This window comes from Zootoca vivipara, chromosome 15 (assembly GCF_963506605.1).
Source record: "Zootoca vivipara chromosome 15, rZooViv1.1, whole genome shotgun sequence".
NCBI lineage: Eukaryota > Metazoa > Chordata > Lepidosauria > Squamata > Lacertidae > Zootoca > Zootoca vivipara.
The window spans coordinates 35399588-35412732 of record NC_083290.1 but is presented as its reverse complement, the minus strand read 5'-3'; positions in this window follow the sequence as shown (position 1 = coordinate 35412732).

Genomic DNA, 13145 nt, shown 5'->3' with positions numbered 1-13145 from the left:
CAAAGCATTCAGCCTGGAAAATAAAGCCACAGGATGGGGAACCTGCAGCTTTCCAAATGTGGCTGGACTCCAGCTCCCATCAGCCCTAGGCAGCATGTCCAGTGGTCCAGGTTGGTGGGAGTTGTAGTCTAGCAGCATTTGGAGGGCGATTGGTTCCTATCGCTGCTTAATGAAAGATGTCAACCTCTATCCCTGGCAGCTCCTCCGCAGAAATGCCTGTGCCTACAGAGCCCTGGGTTCTTGGTTCCAGCCGAGACCATCAGGGTTCTGATTCAGGACGCTGGAAGTTTGTGGGCCTGATGATTCTTCAGGGAGTGGGACCCTTGTAGGTTGATACCACTTTCTCATAGTGCGCAGAATACAGGCATGATAAATACGTGAGATAGGCTGGGCTCATCAAAGCACTTTATTCATTGTGAAAATCAAAGATGCATCCCAGCAAGGGGAATCAGCTTAAACTAGAACATTCCAGTATATTGCTAAAATATACAAAAGTCGGCTTTATAATCGCATTAGGCAAAGCAGTAGTATTTCGCCTCTTCCTTGTGCAAGGATGCTCAGCAAGATTCAAACCCCTGGGCAAAGCGGAAATTCTGGGTGCCTAAGTTGCCTGTGGCACCCAGCGTACGTACCTTCTTTAGGGCTTATCCACACTTAACTTTTGCCCTGTGTTTTGCAGGAACAGGTCTGTGCTTCAAAGCTCCGAGTGCTCTTTAAAGCTGAAATGCAACAAACAGCAACTCAGGTTCTCAGCAAATTGCCATTTGCTCTGATTCAGCTTTTAAGAATGAGTTTTTGCAGAGAAAGCTCCAGAGCAACAAAAGAGTACTTGGACCCAGAGCTTTAAAGTGCAGACCATGCCTGGAAAGCGCAGAGGAAAGGTAACTGTGGATAAGCCCTTCGTTCCAGCATTGCTTGCTAAGTAATGTGGGCATTTCTGCTTTTCTTTGCAAATCGGAAGAGGGGGTCCCACATCTGTGAAGAAGTTGAAGCAGCAGCAGCAGCAGCAGCAGCAGCAAAGTGAATATTTGCAAAGTCAGCCAATTCACCAGCTGCCTTCAGTCTTTTCTTCCTCTGTAGAAAACAAAGCATGTGGTTAAAGCATGGAAACCACAACTGCGAGATGAAGCAATAGCTACTGCCAGTGCCAATTTGAAAGAGGATTAGACAAATTCATTGGGGGGGGGGGATATACAGCTATATGTATTATTACTAATTAAATTTGTATACTGCCCTTCATCTGAAGATTCCAGGGCAGTTCACAACAGAATACACAATAAAACAAAATACACAATAAAACAAAAGCAAAGCAAAACACCCCCTCCCGCAAACACATTTTAAAAGTCATAGAATGTTAATCAACACTTGGTTGAAGAGAAACGTTTTCACCTGGCATCTAAAGATATAAAGGCTCCTCTATAGTTACTAGTCATGCATGAAAGCTACATATCCAAAGCTGGAGAGGGCGATTGAGCTCATCTGCTTCTTCTGGGAGTTTCATAGGCATTTTGTCAGCCACAGTGTGCAACATGCTGGACTCAATATATCTTTGGTCTGATTCAGCTGGGTTCTTTGTTTTGAAGATTTCTCGGTTAGAGAGCATCTTCCACCTTGCATTATCAACTCCACACCCCCTTTTCTTTTACTGGAATGCCTTCAAGCCACCAAATATTTCTTAAGGCAGCCTTCTCTAGCCTGGTGCTCACCAGATGTTTTGGTTTACAACTCCCACAATCTGTGATCATTGGCCATGGGTTGTGACCCAGCAGCATCTAGGGGGCGCCTAGTTTCAGAAGGTTGTCTTAAAGCATAATCTACCGGTCTTTCTTCTCTTTAACCTCATTTTTGCCCCTTGTGGGATTCAGCAGGGAGGAGAATGGAGACAGCACTAGAATGATTTGGGTCTGTCTATCCTAGGCTCCAGCTCTGCCTACTGTTGGTCTGCCTCACTTGTTCCAATGGGGACCCACCCACCTTTGGCCCCTCCCATAATGCGATATGTCCTTAAAAAAAATAAAAATAAAAATCTCAGGGGAAAAGAAGGCTGTTCATAAGGAATAATCCAGTGAGGAAAAGGGACGGGTAGAGTTTGTCTTGAATGAGGACAGATAGTCACCAGAGCTGCTTTGAGGTTTTCTTTCTTAAAAATCAAGCAGCATATGAATTTTAATGAATGAATGAAAAAATAAATGAAAATAATAAAAATAAAATAAAATTTAAAAAAGCACTGCTCTCACCTGGTAGTGCCCTCAAGCAATCCCTGCATAAGTCCAGATCAATACAGATGCCCCGAGCCTTCATGCCAGCCTGCAGATCTTTCGTGAGCTTTGATCTAAAAAGCCTCAGAAACTTTTTGCAAGTCCCTCTCAGGAACCTGCCCGCTACCTGACATACAGAAGCTATTGCGTCTTTGATTTTCTCCTGAAATAAGAGTTGGGGAGTAAGATCAGCACCTTGATGGCTCCATGCTCAAGATTCAAAGAGATACAGCTTTTGCGCGTCTGCCAGGGTGGCCTTTCTCTGCTTTGCTCTGTCACACCAGCCTCTGCTTCCAAGCAACACCTACTGAAATTCCCTCTTCTACACACCTATTAAAGGCACAGGAGACCTGTCGTCTCTTGCACTCTGTATTAATCTGAAGTGACCAGGGAGCTGTATATTTTGCTATTTGTTCATTTTCCTTCTTCTTTACCCCCCTTTTTTGGGCTCCAAATAAAGTTGGTTGGAATCTTTGCTGTCTTTAGCTGCATGCATTTAAAGCAGGCATCCCCAAACTTCGGCCCTCCAGATGTTTTGGACTACAGTTCCCATCTTCCCTGACCACTGGTCCTGTTAGCGAGGGATCATGGGAATTGTAGGCCAAAACATCTGGAGGACCGAAGTTTGGGGATGCCTGCTTTAAAGCCTTCCCCCCAAAGAATCATGGGAAGTGTAGTTCCCACGCCCTTTAACAAACTACAGTTTCCAGGATTCTTTTTGGGGGTGAGTGGGTTTTTAACCCACTTCCCTGCATGGCGCGCTATGCAGACGTTGTGCAAAGCCTCACACAAGGAGTGAAGAACCTCAGGCCTAGGGGGCAAATACAAGCCCCCAGGCCTCTATTTGGCCCTCAGGACTTCCCTCAGGCCATCTCCAGGTGGGCTGGTTGAAATTGTGCCAGTCAAATCCAAAGCAAGGTGGAGAGCTAAAAAGCTCTTTCTGGGGTTGAGTCCACTTGGGGTTACCTGGCATGGAAAAAAACTTTTAAGCTCTTTGCCTTGCTTGCTGGGCACAGCCTGCTCAATGCACTGCTCCTGGAATACTCTCTTGAAATCTCATAGGACAATCTGAGTTCCAGTGAGATTTCGCATGAGCTTCCTTAGGCTTCCAGAGCCAGGGTGCCAAGAGGGCCCTGCTCGGCAAACAAGTCTAGGAGCTTAAAACTTTGTTTTTGCACCAGGTTCTCTTCTTCTCCCTTGTTAGCCATGGGGTGGCTCTAAGGGTTTAAGTATTCCTTTAACGGGGCTTTTATGTGGTTCCCAGTTACTACTATTTTTTGAAAGTTCATTTATTTGGTTTGTCAGATTAAAGTTTTACGATTACATATCCAACATACAACATAAACACAAGATTCCGAAGAATCTCCTGGATTTCCCTCCTCCCCTTTGTGGGTCCTATTATTAATAATTTCCTCCTGCATATTTTATAATACAGTCATACCGTGGTTGTCAAACGCCCTGGAACTCAGACGTTTTGGCTCCCAAACGCCGCAAACCTGGTTTGCGAAGGTTCCTCTGGAACCCAAACGTCCAACAGGGCTTCTGCGGCTTCTGGTTGGCTGCAGGAGCTTCGTGCAGCCAATCAGAAGCTGTGATTTGGTTTTTGAATGTTTTGGAATGGACTTCTGCAAGGTACGACTGTAATCGTACGTTTGACTTCCAAGGTACGACTGTAATCCAAATATTTTACATCTCCATTATGTCCAAAATTCACCATTAAACCATGTGGTTCCCTGTTATAATTCCCTCCAGGTAGCTTACAGGACCAACTCTGCTTAGCCTCAGCAATGGAAATCCATGATATGTTTTCAGGCTAATCTCTTGGTGTCAGCCACTTGTGGCAATTCAGTAGCTCGCCCCTCCCGCAGCCCCAATTTTCAGTAGCAGCCGAGCAAATAAGTTCCAAGAACATAGCAATTGGTAACTTACATCATCTGGATCGTCTCCAGCCAGATCCTTGATTTTCTGCACAATCTTGGTGCAGATGAAGCATTTAATCAATGGGGCATCAGCCTTGTCCTCCTCAAGTCGCTTCTACTGTCACAAACAAAGATATCAATGGCTTCAAAGTAAAAAATGAGGCTTCCAAGAAAGGACTAGGGCAATTTTGGGGGTAAATGGTGTAATAATGGGGCTCTCACTATAAGTGGTTCTTCGTGGCACAAGTACTTCCTTGGATGTCCAGCTTTTGTTGCTTTTTTTAAAAAAAGAAATTATCTGACCTTCTACTCGGGAAGTGAGTGCAGACTGTTTTCTACCCAGTTGTTCACCAATACAAGCAAATAATAAGTTGACTCCCAGCATTTATGTATTAATTCTTTGGCAATTATTCCCTCTCTCCCTTATCCACCACACAGTATTTAGCTATGGGCCTGGAAGATAATATTTAAAAGGAAAAGAAGAACGAGACAGTTAGTTAGTTATCCCCAAATTATCCTATGGTAGTTCCTGACCTCTTATGGCAATGTTTCAGCGTGGTCACATTGCTGATCCCAGCTCCAAAATATAGATGAAGAATGTCTAGAGAAGTCCTTCTCGTCCCTGTTATTACCATGCAGCTGCCCCCTAAGATATTGCTTTCTACCCTTTCTCATACATCTGGTTAATTTTGCTTAATTTGGGATGGACTGATGTGGTTGTATTATATAACCCACCTGTAAATGTGGTGAAAGAGAGAGGGAAGGGAACAGCTCTTCAGATGGATGTGGTTTTGCATTTCTGGCTCTCACCAATGGAGAACTCCACTCATGGATCCAGCAATATTCCTCCTTCTTGCATTCAGCAGCAGTAACTGCATCTTTGCACCAGAATTTTGGACCTTGCAGGCATGCACCAGGAAGACCCAGATCTATTCCAGCTAAGGCTGTGAAACAAAAGAGTAAGAGGTAAACTTGCACAGCATACAACCCAAGAGGATTTAGAAGGAAATCTAATATTATTTGTGCATGATTTAGATCAGGGGCATCTCTTTAAAATGTGGGGCGGTGGGACCTTTCTGACCTGGTGGGCCTGTTCATTATCTCCCCCACCCACCCATGAGTCAACTTTGATACTGGAAAGAGTACCCTTAGCTCTACCTAGGGATGAGGGAGAAACTCAGTACAGTTTGCCTTTAAAGCCAAGCCTATCAAATTTGCACTTTCTGAAACAATGTGAGAACCAAAACACAGCCGTCCTTTGAAATTCACACATATCTGATCTTTGCAGTGCAGTCTAAGCAAAGGAAGTTCTAAAAAAATGCATATGTTAGGGGGAAGTGTGCGTACAAATCAATATATTAGTGAAAATAACATAGGAAAATGCATTCCATAATGAGAAACTGATTGCCAAAACACCAGAGGGTTTTTTTAATTTTAAAAAATGGATTCTCAAATTGCTGAATCAATGTGAAAAACTGAATTTACGATTGGAAAAATGAGAAACAGAAAGGACCAAAACTGACAGAGCGCTAACACACACTATATTGAGGCTGGTTTGAGCCCTATAGGAAGCTGCCTTGTGCCATGTCAGATATTGGGTTCCCATTCACACCATAATTTTTAAAGCTCTATGATACCACTTCCAGCAGTTATGGCTTCCCTCCAAAAATCTCTGGGAAAAGAGCACTGTTAGGAGACCCTGTGTGTGAAGTTACCTCCTGATGGAAGAGTGGCAATAATGTTTGAGTCGTCTCCACTGTCGCTTGCTTTCATCAAGCTTATCATGGCTGTCTGCCTTTAACACAGCCTTCCCAAAACTCGTGGCCTCCATTTGTGTCAGACTTGAATCCTGACAAGACAAAGTACTGTTTGTGGGGGAACAGGAGGCGGGCAGGTGTGGAGGACTCCCTGGTCCTGAATGGGGTAACTGTGCCCCTGAGGGACCAGATGCGCAGCCTGGGAGTCATTTTGGACTCACAGCTGTCCATGGAGGCACAGGTCAATTCTGTGTCCAGGGCAGCTGTCTACCAGCTCCATCTGGTATGCAGGCTGAGACCTTACCTGCCCACAGACTGTCTCGCCAGAGTGGTGCATGCTCTAGTTATCTCTCGCTTGGATTACTGCAATGCGCTCTACGTGGGGCTACCTTTGAAGGTGACCCGGAAACTACAATTAATCCAGAATGCGGCAGCTAGACTGGTGACTGGGAGCGGCTGCCGAGACCACATAACACTGGTCTTGAAAGACCTACATTGGCTCCCAGTACGTTTCTGAGCACAATTCAAAGTGTTGGTGTTGACCTTTAAAGCCCTAAACGGCCTCAGTCCAGTATACCTGAAGGAGTGTCTCCACCCCCATCGTTCTGCCCGGACACTGAAGTCCAGTGCCAAGGGCCTTCTGGTGGTTCCCTCACTATGAGAAGCCAAGTTACAGGGAACCAGGCAGAGGGTCTTCTCGGTAGTGGCACCCGCCCTGTGGAACGCCCTCCCATCAGATGTCAAAGAGAAAAACAACTATCAGACTTGTAAAAGACATCTGAAGGCAGCCCTGTTTTGGGAAGCTTTTAATGTTTAATAGATTATTGCATTTTAATGTTCTGTTGGAAGCCGCCCAGAGTGGCTGGGTAAACCCAGCCAGATGGGTGGGGTATAAATAATAAATTATTATTATTATTATTATTATTATTATTATTATTATTATTATTATTATTATTATTATTACCCCCTTGAGGCCTAGCCATCCATGTCAGTATTAACAGCACATATCTGAACCCTCCATCCTCCTCTTTTGTTTTCCCCCTGTTTTATTTTAATGAGCAACTTTTCTACAAACATGGGATTTCCTGTGGTCCCTAGAATTCGTCCTCCTTTGTTTGCAGGTGAAGGTTCTTAACTCAGTGGTAGAGCATCTGCTTTGCCTATCAAAGGTCTGAAGTTCAAAATCCCCAGCATCACTAATTAGGGCTGGGAGAGTCTAAAACAGGCATCCCCAAACTTCGGCCCTCCAGATGTTTTGGACTACAATTCCCATCATCCCTCACCACTGGTCCTATTAGCTAGGGATCATGGGAGTTGTAGGCCAAAACATCTGGAGGGCCGCAGTTTGGGGGTGCCTGGTCTAAAACTTAGTTGCTGTCAATCATTGTGGACAATATTGAGCCAGAAGGACCAATTATTTGGTCCAGGATATGGCAGTTCCCCTTGTTCCTGTTTGTGACTGGCCCTGTTCCGCCGCCTCGCTGGTTGGCATGGGTCCACCAGCTTTATTACTGGAAGGAACATTAGCCAAAGCTTGCCTGTAACATCTTTTTGTCCTGGAAGAAGCAAAAAACGCATCACACAGCCCTCACATCTTACCTGCGCCAGCAGCAACATTCAGGTACAAGATGAGCAACAAAGCCATTGCAGCTCAGGTGTCCAACTGCAGGTGGCGAAGCCAGTCTCCCGACAAGTCTTTTAAAGCTCTTGAAAGTTATGGGGGGCTCCTGCCTGAGCCAATCGGAGTGTCTGAAAATCAAAAGCAGAACTTAAAAGGGCATGCTGTGCCACTCGCTGCCCAGGATGCGAGGCTTTGGCTGTTCCCCTCCTCCTTCCCAAAACGTCATGGATTTGAGAAATTGGTTGACAGCTACAAAGCGCGAACGTGCTATTTCCCATGTTGAGCATTGTTTGAACCCTCAGAAACCAAATGCCACAGGATGTGATGAATAGGTATTAAAACCAGATCTCAAAATGTGAAGAATTATGTGAAGAAGGACAAGAGGCAACTCCCACGACCAAGATCTGCCTTCAAGCAATAGTCAGACCACTGGTCTCTCTGACCGGCAGTTGTTCTTCAGGGCTTCAGAAAAGACTCTTTCCAACCCTACTTGGAGCTATTGGGGAATGAATTTGGGACTGTCTGCATGCAGACCATGTGTTCTATGTGGGATAAAATTCCCCATGGGAGTTCAATACGGAGGCTCAGATCTATTAATTAGACTTATGTTCAGTAATGCATTACAGGTCGGATTTTGTGAGAGCTTTCCATTATGATACATGCTTTATAGGACAGAATGTGTCATCCAGCCTGTTTTCCTTCTTCCCAATGATATTATTATTATTATTATTATTATTATTATTAATTTCATTTCTATACTGCTTTATATTTTAAGGGGGGTACAACCTACATTAAAACAGAAAATAAAACAATTCAGAATAAAACATTACTGAAGAAAGTTGAATATAAAGTATACATTTAAATACAATCAACATTCATTCAAACATAATTAACAGGAAACTAAAATATTATCCTAAACATTTAAAAAAAACAAAAACACCACAGAGGAGGTCAACTGCAGAATGCACGTTTATCAGAGCAAAGTTAACACAAATATTATCTGAATCATTTCAAAAGAAAGCATTACTAAGTGAAGTCAAATATAAAAAGGCACGTTTGAAACAAAAGAATAGCAAAAGAATAAAATCTTCTTATCTCCCCACCATCTCCCCTCCGACCACATTTCCAACCACCTAGCCCAAGCTTCTTCCTCTGTATTTGCAGATACCTCTGCATCTTATCTGGTGCTGTTTTTAGCTTTAGCATTCAGCTAGGCCCCTCCAAAACTGGTTCTTACTAATTTTGGGTCAGGCCATATGTAAAACTGTCCTTGCTGTTGTAAAATTTAAGCTGGTTCCTATGAACCCAGAGAAATGGATCCTGCCCAGGGAGAGCCCAAGGATCCAGGCAAACAGACGAATTTAAGCGTCTCCTGCCTACCAAATAACAGAGACCAAACCAGGACATACGAAGCAAGGCACTTTTATTTTTGCTGTTGCAACAGGGTCCTTCCTCTCACACAGGAGAACAAGGAAGGAACCCCAAACAAAGGTGTCCTGTCCTTAAAAAGAAATTTGAAATTGGTTTCAGCCCACCCCCCAGAAGCATCATCCATATGTCACAGAAGGGGTGTAGCCCAAGACCCCCCCTCCCTAGATTCATCATAGGTACATCATGAAAGGGGAGGTCTGGTGGCAGGAATCTGAGCAGTCTGGACCCTGCCCCCTGCCCCCAAAACCTAATCAACAAAATTGAGAGATATTTACATTTCCTTGTTTCCCAGCCAAGTTAATCACACCCTTTTGTCTGGCACTCAGGTATCAGGATGCCAGGGTTATCATTTTAATTCCTGAGACAATGAGAAGGTTCCCCCCCCCTTCTTCCTTGCAGAGGAATGCCAGGTCTGAGAGAGTCAAAATGGTGTCAGTCAGGCCTATCTTCCTGTGCTGCTTCAGACATGTTTCTGTACATTCATGTACATGTTTTATGAACAATTATTATATATATATATGACCTTAAAATTCTTATAACAATTCCCCATTTGGGGCTATAATTTTTCTTAAAAATTGTTGCCCCACAAAAGAATAACCAGATGTGTTGTTTTAGTACCTTGGGAGAAGCATTTCTCAAAAATGGTCTATGTATTACACTTAACAGGATGGTCCACCAATATTGACTGGAAAGTGCAGTTTGTTACTAAAATTACTTGTGACATTCTAGCACTTTTGTGATAAGCATTTTCTCGGTAGTGGTTTATGCTTTAGAGTTATGAGGAAGGTTCAGCAAAGACTGAAAAATACATTCTGCTTTGTTTCTGTCTTTTTTGTGTGTGTCTCAGGTGTCAAAAGCTAGCTCTCCTCTGGTTGCACACCTCCATCGTGGCACAGCAGCAACAATCCCTGGTGAATCCCCTTAGGGCTTTCATATTGACCATGTCGCCTGGCACTCACCATAGCTGCCACAGGTTTGGACATGTCATGAGAGAGATGCCTTTGCCTTGGGCTTTCTATGGGCCTTTATTAGAGGCTCTGGCCTTGCACTGTAGGGAGTTGCCCAGTTGCTCTTAAAGGAAGGAAGCTACTTGCACCTTGGATACACTTGCCCAATTAGAACTGAAGCCAAATTAAAATTTATACAGCCCCATAAAACATGTCCAAATTAGTCAAATTTAACTCTAAAAGGGACCATTCCTGTTAAATCAAGACATAAATACCTTCATTTATCTGGTGTTTCATGGATCTTGGGGCTTATTCTTGGTAAAATGATTTAAAACAATCTAAAATTGTGTAAGAAGGCTGGCACACTGCAGAGTGCCAGGTGGGACAAGAAAATGTGGTCATAATTTGATCTAATCTAAATACTGGACTATGCAATATCCTGATCCTTTAAAAGGCATACAATGCATGGCAATAATACAAAAACAAACAAACATTGGGACACTATACATTAAACATAAAAAACAATTAAACACAAAATTGGTTGACACCCCCCCCTCCTTGTGGAAATAACATACTGTCAGACATAGTTCAATGTTTCTGTCGAATATCACACAACATAGAACATAATCATATATCAGTTGTATGTCTTGAGGCCATCATGATCTTGAGACAATTCCGGCTGCTTTTAAATCCTAGGGCACAGAGTCTTGAGGTCAAGGAGAGAGAATGTCCTTGCAATTCACTTTCCCCCTTTGTCCCAAAGTCATTTGACACATTTCAGTATTCCTATATAACACATAATGCACAAAACCTTCAATTTATTAATTATACGCCAGTTGTATATCTTGAGGCAATCAGGTGAACTTGAGATAATTCTTGCTGCTTTTGCATGTATCTCCAACAAGGGGGTTTTCTTGTCTGCCTTCGAGTCACTGGGAGGAAGCTAACAGTACTTCTATAACAGCACTTCTAAACCTTGCTGAAACATTATAGCTTTCTAGGTCCTCCTTCTTAGGTTGTGATCAAAGAGATAAAATGTCAATTTGGTTTCCTGTAAAACATCCTTTTGAAAATAGGCCTGCAGGGGGTTGGGGCCTGAAGATATAATTAGTTAAAAAATAATAATAATAGTCAAGAAAGGGGAGAATATTCTAGAAATTTCTTCTTGGGAAGCTGCAAATAATATAAGATCATAGTTAGGCATTTTATTCATTTAAATATTATTATTATCATTCATATTTAATTACTGCTGTTATTGTCTGCTCAGTCTGTTTAATTTACTTCACCTAGTTTGGCTGTGGAGGAAACAAAGGACAAAAATTTTGTTAATTATGACACAATCGATAAGTTATTAACATTTTCCTTATGTGGTTCTGAATTCTCTTTGAGGTTCACGTATCTTGTTTGAAAGGGATTAATATTATTATTATTATTATTATTATTATTATTATTATTATTATTATTATTTACAGGAAAGAATGAGTTAGATGCTACATTTGTATGCACAGAAAGAAAAAGTAGAAATACAAAAAGATACAAAAATAAAACAAAATAAAATTTAGATTACCACTCACACAACAATTTTTCAAATGAAATTGGACTTATCAGATTTAAAAAAATATATAAATGGAATCAGATTATTTATAAGCTAAAGAGAAGCGTCAAAGGCAAAGAGAAATGAAATTACTGTTTGTATCTCCTCACTCCTCATTTTTTTTCTTTCTTTCTTTTTTTTTTTTGCTGTGGAAGAAAAAGAATTGGGAAAACACTCAATCATTGCTACATTAGAAAAGGGAGGGTTATATTAACGTAGGGTAATGCTTCAGGGTGAAATGCAAATGGGAGATAAGTATCCATCCTGAGTACCTGCTAGGAAAGGACAATGGAGCCTTTTGTTTGCATAGTCTGTCAACTGGTAGACAGCAATTTTCTATGAATTTCCAAGTGTGGAGGGGGCTTGTTTAGGTGGCGTCCCCCCCCCCCCCCAATTGGGAGATAATTTTGCATTAAGGTTCTGAAAGAATTTCTCTGCACCCTGAATCTCAGCATCCTGCTGGAAGGGGGAAATTATTTCATGTGAAAATCTTGTCAGGAAATGTTGTTCCTAAAATGTATAGGTATACAGTGGGAGAACTGTGAAAAGTTTTGCATGTTGAACTGGAATTGGCAGCTTCTGAACAGTTGATGGTTCTCAATGGTTCTTTATCTATTTATTTATTTTTACATAAGGAAATTTAAATTTAAGTTTCATGTGCAAAGCATAACCTTGAACCTCTTAATTGATTTATAAACTACTCAAGAGACAGACTTATAGTAGTACTCTGCTATTTATACCTGTGGAAAGAATCTGGCATGTTAAGATTTTGAAACTTGGCAACCATTTAACTTTGATGGACCAGTAACACACATGAGGTTGTTTTCCCTCAGTGGTTCAAAGCTTTACATTAAGAAATTTGAATAATATTTCATGAGCAGATTATAACCTTTTCGCCCCTTAGTTAAAACCTCCTTTTTCTCCTCTATTTTCCTCTTCAAGCTGACATAGCCTCTGTGCATGTACAGAGTTCATGATTCGGCAGTCTATTGTACCTTTTTTTTTTTAAGTGCTGTACCTCTTGACAACATTACCATCTGAATAAAGGAAGGGAAGGGGAAAGAGTAGATTTTAAAATAGGGTTAGATTTCAAACAAAAGATAGAAACATAGCAGTGTTTTTTTTTTTTTTCAGAGCCAGTTTAAATTCGTTTTCCTAGTTTGGAGTCCTAATACAATTTGATACATTGTTTCTTGTTTCTTGCTGTTTAAGAAGCAGGCTTATAAATCTTAAACTAACTTGGAAGCTGCAATAAAAGTTGGGTCAGATTAAAGTCCTAATGAAGTCACCAAATAAACATCTCATACCCCAGGCAAAATAAATCTCGATTTGCCCCCTTTATCTACAGGGTTCGGGGTGAATTCGTAATTGCAAATGTTTTCGTTTGTTTGTTTTTAATTAATTTATTACAGCCATGGCAGACTAAATTCTCTGCCCCCTTATCTATGGGTAATATGGCCATAGAGCCAGAATTCATAAAATCCTTTGCATTCTCATTGATTTTCAGCCTTACCAATTCCAGACAAAATTTTCTGGCCCTTTATTTACAGGGATGGTCAAGGCTCATTCTGCTTGATTATGAATTTGTATGTGCTTGAACTGTTGGCTGGAGTTTTGC